The sequence below is a fragment of the Heptranchias perlo genome, chromosome 20 (assembly GCF_035084215.1).
Source record: "Heptranchias perlo isolate sHepPer1 chromosome 20, sHepPer1.hap1, whole genome shotgun sequence".
Lineage (NCBI taxonomy): Eukaryota > Metazoa > Chordata > Chondrichthyes > Hexanchiformes > Hexanchidae > Heptranchias > Heptranchias perlo.
The window spans coordinates 11,601,191-11,609,869 of NC_090344.1; the positions used below are offsets into that span (position 1 = coordinate 11,601,191).

Below are 8,679 nucleotides of genomic sequence, written 5' to 3' on the forward strand. Positions count from 1 at the left end.
GTTTCATCCGCAGCACAAGATCAAAAGTCGAGGGCAAAATGAAACGATTTGCTCAAATTTGAGAACCAGAGAACCAGAATTTAGAGGAAGGTTCTGTTTATTGAGAAAAAGCAGATGAAACATTCATTCCGGAACGATACAGAATCCTATCAGCTCGAAAGGCATCGGTTACCCCGTGTTTTGAACACGCAGCCTTCTGGTGACGCAGGAAGTAATGCAGATGGTAGCAGGTAATTGAAAAGGGGGAATTGATCGATTAAGTGTGTGGACAAAACTGTGGCAAATAGTGTTCAATGTGGGGAAGACCGAGGTCATACACTTTAAATCTAAGAAAGATAAATCAGAGTATTTTCTAAATGGTGAGAAACTCGGTGCTGTGGAGGAGCAGAGAGATTTAGGGGTCCAAGTACAGAAATCGCTGCAGGTACAAAAATTAATTAAACAGCCTAATGTGCCGTTGGTACGGCCGGTTAACTCGTTTGCAAAGAGTATACTGTAACATAATGATCACGGACTCGATTCTTGTAATTTACTTTATTTATTTCGCGTTTTTGTAACTTTTGAAATCGAAGCTTTAAAAAGAAAATCAACAGAAAAATTCACGGGGACCGTTTTTGAATTACATCCGTTGTAACTTTGCCCCTGGGCAGGATAAACACGTCTTTATTTTGATTTGTCTTTCTCCAATTTGCAGATAAACGTTTAACTCGCGGCCTGTTCCCATTAATGATCATCAGCAGCAACAGACAGACAGAGCGGGTCTGACAGCCCCGAGATGTGGAAAATGGAACAGTTTCGGACAAATCAAATAGTCACCTGGCACCGAGACAGACAAAACCAAGAGAAAAAGGCAGAAGGTAACAGTGAAATAACAGCCAAATACAAACGATATAAATAATTCCCATCCTTCATGTCTCTCCATTCAATCCCCAATCCTTCAGTGGCGGTAATGAAATTTCACTGCAAATAAATCCGAGAATCGAAGCAAGGAAGAAGAAAGTAAACAAACAAAAATTGCCGAAACTCGGGATTGAACCAAGGACCTTCAAAATCTTCAGTCTGAAGCTCTCCCAACTGACCTATTTCGGCTCTGTACCCAACGATTACTTTGTTTTATTGTCGTGGAAGAAAATATAACCCCAGGAGGAATTGCCCCTCCTGTTCATTCCACAATTCATATATAAACATCGTACTCGTAGAGATACACCCACAGTTCATATATAAACATCGTTGTCATACGTAAACTACCAAAGTTTATAAATCAACAGCGCACTCATACATCCACACCCAGTTTGTGGGAGGAAGATCGGTCCCGACCGCCGATAGAGCTCTCAGAGGCGGAAGCAGCAGCGACCGATCAAACTCTTGATCTCATCCTTAACACAGACCGGTCGATCCACCTGTGAAGTTACACCGCACTTTGATAGCAGGGACGGTAATTGCTTCTGAGAAGGCCTCAGGGCGTCTAATCGCTTCTGAGTGGCGATCCATTGTGGCAAGGGCATCTCAGAGAGGGGAAGGTACTATCAGAGGGCATCAGAGAGTGTAAGGGGGCTCAAAGAGGAGAGCGGGCAGTCAGATGGCATCAGAGAGTGTTTTAAGATCTGAGAGAGGGGAAGGACTGCCGAGTATGGGAGAGTGTAAGGCGGCTCAGGGCGCATCTGTGTAAGGGGCAATCAATAGGTATCAGAGCAGGTGAATGGCGCTGACAAGGTTCAAAGTGAATCATGGACTCTCTGAGGGTATCGGAGAAGGTAAGAGACAGAGCGTATCAGCGATGATAAGGAGCACAGGGAGAATCAAATGGGGTAAGGGGGGATCAGGAGGCATCAGAGAGGCGAATTGTTCCAGCGTTGGCATCTCCGAAATATTACATTTTCTGACCTTCAACATTTTTAATAACAACAAAAAGTGAATCCAATTGAACCGATAACCTGTCCGTGTCCCATGTGGAGGGAACGAGAAGGTAGAATCGATAGGGAGTGGATATTTGGCAACGCTCACGGTTTCCTTTCACACAGCTCAGGGTTGTGCCTGTTTCGAATCTGGAGACAAGAGGTTGCACTTTAAAAATTTTATCACGGAGTGTGAAAAGTAGAACACAAATCGCCCAACGTTGGGCTCGAACCCACGACCCTGAGATTAAGAGTCTCATGCTCTACCGTCTGAGCTAGCCGGGCCGACTGCTGAAATTCTTCCCATCTTATCATTGCAGAGAGACAACTGTTGGCTTTGCTGCAGGAGTTCAGTTCGTTCCACAATCTCAGGGTATCGACTTCTGAACACCCGTTTTTTCATTCTGGAGTTAGTCTGATGTCTTTTACCATTCGTCCAGCTCCGCGCTGAGCAGTATCGGAACATCGGGACAAGAGAAGGCCATTCAGCCCCTCGAACCTGCTGGCCCATTCAATTGGATCATGAGTTGATCTGCAATTCATCTCTGTTTCTCCGTCTTGGACTCATATTCCTTGGGACCCGAATCGAAAAAACGATCTGTCAATATCAGACTTCAAATTATGAATTGAACCACAATCCACATCCTTTGGGATGAGAGAGTTCCAGCTTTCGGCCGTATTTTGTTTGCTAAAGTGATTCCTGATTTCTTGCATGATTCGTCCAGCTCCAATTTCATTTTGGATTCGGCCAATGGAGAGAGAGAAAAAGGCAGTCTTAACCGGAGATTGATCCTTTAACGATCTCTCACAAATCAACTGAAACCAGTCGGAATGTGAATACCATTTCACTTTTTCAAAATAAAGGGAGTGACATTCATTGTGGAAACAGTCTGATGTCGCTCACTGCAGAAATATCCATGTCAGTGTGATTCAGTCTGAAGGAGCTCGCCTGAAACCTTCGAACCTTCTCTGTCAAGAAGTATTCCGACTTCGTTCAAGCCAATCTCGTTTTTTTTGGATATTATTCAGATGCCTGTTATCCAACCGCAGAATAAATGGTGGAAAATCAGACGCACTCAGCTGGCAATGTTTGCGGTACATTTTCTGGGAGACAAGACACACATTCGAACCCAAGAAATGCGAGACAATGAATGATAAGGTAAAATGCTGCTTTAGCGTTCTCCAGTGGGTTCGAACCACCAACTTTTGAGTTAGCAGCCGAACGCGCTAACCAATTGCGCTACAGAAACAGAGCTTGTGAATGGTGAAGGACGAATTCATCGAGCTGAAGCTTCAGGTTGCCGCGCTCAGTGTGACAGCTTTCTTCCAATCAATTTACTTTTCCAAAATAAAGGGTGTGCAGCTTGCACGAGTGAAAACCTGTGCTGTATTATTTCTGAAAATTAAACTCACCTTGCCATTAAACACCTGTATGTTGAAAGACTCAGTCCGCTCGTGGAAGAGAGGATTGATTTTTGAGCTGTGATTCGCCAATCTCTGTTCCAGTAATATTCAGGTTTGCTGAAAATGAGATGAGATTAAATGAGCAGGACAAACCAGCAGGTCTGTGACACGACACGGTGTCTACAAAGTTGTGTCTTGCACTTACAATGAAGTGGACGACAATTCAATCTGCCCGCTTGATTGGCACCCCATCCACCACCCTAAACCTTCACTCCCTTCACCACCGGCGCACTGTGGCTGCAGTGTGTACCATCCACAGGATGCACTGCAGCAACTCGCCAAGGCTTCTTCGACAGCACCTCCCAAACCCGCGACCTCTACCACCTAGAATGACAAGAGCAGCAGGCGCATGGGAACAACACCACCTGCACGTTCCCCTCCAAGTCACACACCATCCCGACTTGGAAATATATCGCCGTTCCTTCATTGTCGCTGAGTCAAAATCCTGGAACTCCCTTCCTAACAGCACTGTGGGAGAACCGTCACCACACGGACTGCAGCGGTTCAAGAAGCGGCTCACCACCACCTTCTCGAGGGCAATTAGGGATGGACAATAAATGCCGGCCTTGCCAGAGACGCCCACATCCCGTGAACGAATAAAAATAAAATGTCACTCTTAAACCAGTAATTAATATGTTACGTAAAAATGTGGCCGAGAAAGACTCGATTTCAGCGCGGTGACACGGGCCAGAGTAAAGTTCAGTTCATGCGATTGCCGAGTGGCGAGAGGTTGGATTTGTAACTCCTGTGCGGTTGCGCTGCGCATTGTCCAGATCTGTTTGGAGCGATATTCCCTTCAATTCATCACTTACAGGGACAGTTTGATTCTAAGTTTCTTTTCCCCGGCGCTTGGTGAGATTTCAGAAATAAACGCGACCCGTGCTTAACCCAAACTCGTCACTAACACGTTGACCGATACAAGGCGGCCACACTCTCCACTTCAGTGAGATGAAAGCCGACAGCGATTTCACGTCGATTCCAATGGCGAAAAAAAGTCATTCAATGAAAGTGGAGGTCATTGAGGTGCCTTTAAATTCCTGATTGTTTACACAGAACTTCTTCCCAAAGCGTTTGAGATACACGTGGGGCGATTTGGGGACTTCTTCTCCCTCTTTGCAAAAGTTTCATCCGCAGCACAAGATCAAAAGTCGAGGGCAAAATGAAACGATTTGCTGAAATTTGTGAACCAGAGAACCAGAATTTAGAGCAAGGTTCTGTTTATTGAGAAAAAGCAGATGAAACATTCATTCCGGAACGATACAGAATCCTATCAGCTCTAAAGGCAACGGTTACCCCGTGTTTTGAACACGCAGACTTCTGGTGACGCAGGAAGTAATGCAGATGGTAGCAGGAAATTGAAAAGTGGGAATTGATAGATTAAGTGTGTGGACAAAATTGTGGCAAATAGATTTCAATGTGGGGGAGACCGAGGTCATACACTTTAAATCTAAGAAAGATAAATCAGAGTATTTTCTAAATGATGAGAAACGCGGTGCTGTGGAGGAGCAGAGAGATTTAGGGGTCAAAGTACAGAAATCGCTGCAGGTTCAAAAAGTAATTAAACTGCCTAATGTGCCGTTGGTACGGCCGGTTAACTCGTTTGCAAAGAGTATAATGTCACAGAATGATCACGGACTCGATTCTTGAAATTTACTTTATTTATTTCGCGTTTTTGTAACTTTTGAAATCGAAGCTTTACAAAAAAAAACCACTGAAAAATTCACGGTGACAGTTTTTTGAATTACATCCGTTGTAACTTTGCCCCTGGACAGGATAAACACGTCTTTCTTTTGATTTGTCTTTCTCCAGTTTGCAGATAAACGTTTAACTCGCGGCCTGTTCCCATTAATGATCATCAGCAGCAACAGACAGACAGAGCGGGTCTGGCCGCCCGATATGTGGAAAATGGATCAGTTTCAGACAAATCAAATAGTCACCTGGCACCGAGAGAGACAAATCCAAGAGAAAAGGGCAGAAGGTAACAGTGAAATAACAGCCAAATACAGACGATAGAAATATTTCCCATCCTTGATGTGTCTCTATTCAATCCCCAATCCTTCAGTGGCGGGAAATAAATTTCACTGCAAATAAATGCGAGAATCGAAGCAAGGAAGAAGAAAGTTAACAACCAAAAATTGCCGAAACTCGGGATTGAATCAAAGACCTTCAGATCTTCAATCTAACGCTCTCCCAACTGAACTATTTCGGCTCTGCACCCAGCAATTACTTTGTGTTATTGTCGTGGAAGAAAATATAACCCCAGGAGGAATTGCCTCTCCTGTTCTTTCCACAATTCATATGTAAACATCGCACTCATAGAGATATACCCACAGTTCAGATATAAACATCGTACTCATAGAGATACTCCCACAATTCATATATAAACATCGTACTCATCGACATACACCCACAGTTCATATATAAACATCGCACTCATAGAGATACACCCACACTTCATATATAAACATCGCTGTCATACGTAAACTACCAAAGTTTATAAACCAACAGCGCACTCATACATCCACACCCAGTTTACAGGAGGAAGATCGGTACCGACCGCCGATAGATCTCTCAGAGGCGGAAGCAACAGCGACCGATCAAACTCTGGATCTCATCCTTAACACAGACCGATAGATCCACCTGTGAACTTACACCGCACTTTGATAGCAGGGACGATAATGGGTTCTGAGAAGGCCTCAGGGCGTCTAATCGCTTCTTAGTGGCGATCCATTGGGGCAAGGGCATCTCAGAGAGGGGAAGGTACTATCAGAGGGCATCAGAGAGTGGAAGGGGGCTCAGAGAGAGGAAGGGACAGTGAGATGCCATCAGAGAGTGTATTAAGATCTGAGAGAGGGAAAGGACTGCCGAGTATGGGTGAGTGTAAGGGGGATCAGGGCGCATCTGTGTAAGGGGCACTCAGTGGGTATCAGAGCAGGTGAATGGCGCTGACAAGGTTCAAAGTGGATCATGGACTCTCTGAGGGTGTCGGAAAAGGGAAGAGACAGAGCGTATCAGCGATGATAAGGAGCACAGGGAGAATCAAATAGGGGAAGGGGGGATCAGGAGGCAGCAGAGAGGTGAATTGTTCCAGCGTTGGCATCTCCTAAATATTACATTTTCTGACCTTCAACATTTTTAACAACAGCAAAAAATGAATCCGATTGAACCGATAACCTGTCCGTGTCCCATGTGGAGGGAACGAGAAGTTTGAATCGGGAGGGAGTGGATATTTGGCAACGCTCACGGTTTATTTTCACACAGCTGAGTGTTGCGTCTGGTTCGAATCTGGAGAAAAGATGTTGCACTTTGAAACTTTTATCACCGAGTGTGAAAAGTGGAACACAAATCGCCCAACGCGGGGTTCGAACCCACGACCCTGAAATTAAGAGCCTCATGTTCTCCCGACTGAGCGAGCCGGGCCGACTGCCAACGTTCTTCCCATCCTATCATTGCAGAGAGACAGCTGTTGGCTTTGCTGCAGGAGTTCAGTTCGTTCCACAATCTCAGGGGATCGACTTCTGAACACCCGTTTGTTCATTCTGGAGTTAGTCTGATGAGCAGTATCGGAACATCGAGACAAGAGAAGGCCATTCAGCCCCTCGAACCTGCTGCCCCATTCAATTTGATCATGACTTCATCTGCAATTCATCTCTGTTTCTCCGCCTTGGACTCATATTCCTTGGTACCCGAATCGAAAAACGATCTATCAATATCAGACTTCAAATTATGAATTGAGCCACAATCCACATCCTTTGGGATGAGAGAGTTCCAGCTTTCGGCCGTATTTTGTTTGCTAAAGTGATTCCTGATTTCTTGCATAATTAGTGCAGCTCCAATTTCATTTTGGATTCGGCCAAGAGCGAGAGAGAAAAAAGCCGTCCTAACCGGAAATTGATCGTTTAACGATCTCTCACAAATCAACTGAAACCAGTCAGAATGTGAATACGATTTCACTTTTCCAAAATAAAGGGAGTGACATTCATTGTGGAAACAGTCTGATGTCGCTCACTGCAGAAATATCCATGTCAGTGTGAAGGAGCTCGCCTGCAACCTTCGAACCTTCTCTGTCAAGAAGTATTCCGACTTCGTTGAAGCTAATCTCGTTTTTTTTGGATATTTTTCAGATGCCTGTTATCCAACCGCAGAATAAATGGTGGAAAATCAGACGCACTCAGCTGGCAATGTTTGCGGTACATTTTCTGGCAGACAAGACACACATTTGAACCTAAGAAATGCGAGACAATGAATGTTAAGGTAAAAGGTTGCTTTGGTGTCCTTCTATTGGGTTCGAACCACCAACTTTTCAGTTAAAAAGCCGAATGCGCTCAACAATTGCGCCACAGAAACAGAGCTTGCAACTGTTCAAGGACCAATTCATCGAGCTGACGCTTCAGGTTGCCGCACTCAATGTAACAGCTTTCTTCCAATCAGTTTACTTTTCCAAAATAAAATGTGTGCAGCTTGCACGATTCAAAATCTGTGCTGTATTATTTCTGAAAATTAAACTCACCTTGCCATTAACCACCTGTATGTTGATGGACTCAGTCCGCTCGTGGAAGAGAGAATTGATTTTTGAGCTGTGATTCGCCATTCTCTGTTCCAGTAATATTCAGGTTTGCGGAAAATGAGATGAGATGAAATGAGCAGGACAAACCAGCAGGTCTGTGACACTACACGGTGTCTACAAAGTTGTCTCTTGCACTAACAGTGAAGTGGACGACAATTTTCACTCTTAAAGCAGTAATTATTATGTTAAGAAAAAATGTGGCCGAGAAAGACTCGATTTCAGCGCGGTGACACGGGCCAGAGTAAAGTTCAGTTAATGCGATTGCCGAGTGGTGAGAGGGTGGATTTGTAACTCCTGTGCGGCTGCGCTGCACATTGTCCAGATCTGTTTGGAGCGATATTCCCTTCAATTCATCACTTACAGGGACAGTTTGATTCTAAGTTTCTTTTCCCGGTGCTTGGTGAGATTTCAGAAATAAACGCGACCCGTGCTTAACCCAAACTCGTCACTAACACGTTGACCGACACAAGGCGGCCACACTCTCCACTTCCGTGAGATGAAAGCCGACAGCGATTTCACGTCGATTCCAATGGCGAAAAAAACTCATTCAATGAAAGCGCAGGTCATTGAGGTGCCTTTAAATTCCTGATTGTTTACACAGAACTTCTTCCCAAAGCGTTTGAGATACACGTGGGGCGATTTGGGGACTTCTTCTCCCTCTTTGCAAAAGTTTCAACCGCAGCACAAGATCAAAAGTCGAGAGCAAAATGAAACGATTTGCTCAAATTTGAGATCCAGAGAACCAGAATTTAG

General features: G+C 44.7%; 4 non-coding genes across 4 annotated transcripts; all 4 read right to left on the reverse strand.

The window, feature by feature from the left end:
- Nucleotides 1-1,015: 1,015 nt before the first annotated feature.
- Nucleotides 1,016-1,089, reverse strand: trnaf-gaa (transfer RNA phenylalanine (anticodon GAA)). The gene has a single exon. It is a non-coding gene; the product is annotated as a tRNA-Phe (tRNA).
- A 1,018-nt stretch (nucleotides 1,090-2,107) lies between these two features.
- Nucleotides 2,108-2,180, reverse strand: trnak-cuu (transfer RNA lysine (anticodon CUU)). The gene has a single exon. It is a non-coding gene; the product is annotated as a tRNA-Lys (tRNA).
- Nucleotides 2,181-5,495: 3,315 nt separating this feature from the next.
- Nucleotides 5,496-5,568, reverse strand: trnaf-gaa (transfer RNA phenylalanine (anticodon GAA)). Its single transcript has one exon. It is a non-coding gene; the product is annotated as a tRNA-Phe (tRNA).
- Nucleotides 5,569-6,706: 1,138 nt separating this feature from the next.
- trnak-cuu (transfer RNA lysine (anticodon CUU)) lies at nucleotides 6,707-6,779 on the reverse strand. Its single transcript has one exon. It is a non-coding gene; the product is annotated as a tRNA-Lys (tRNA).
- Between the last annotated feature and the right edge of the window lie 1,900 nt (nucleotides 6,780-8,679).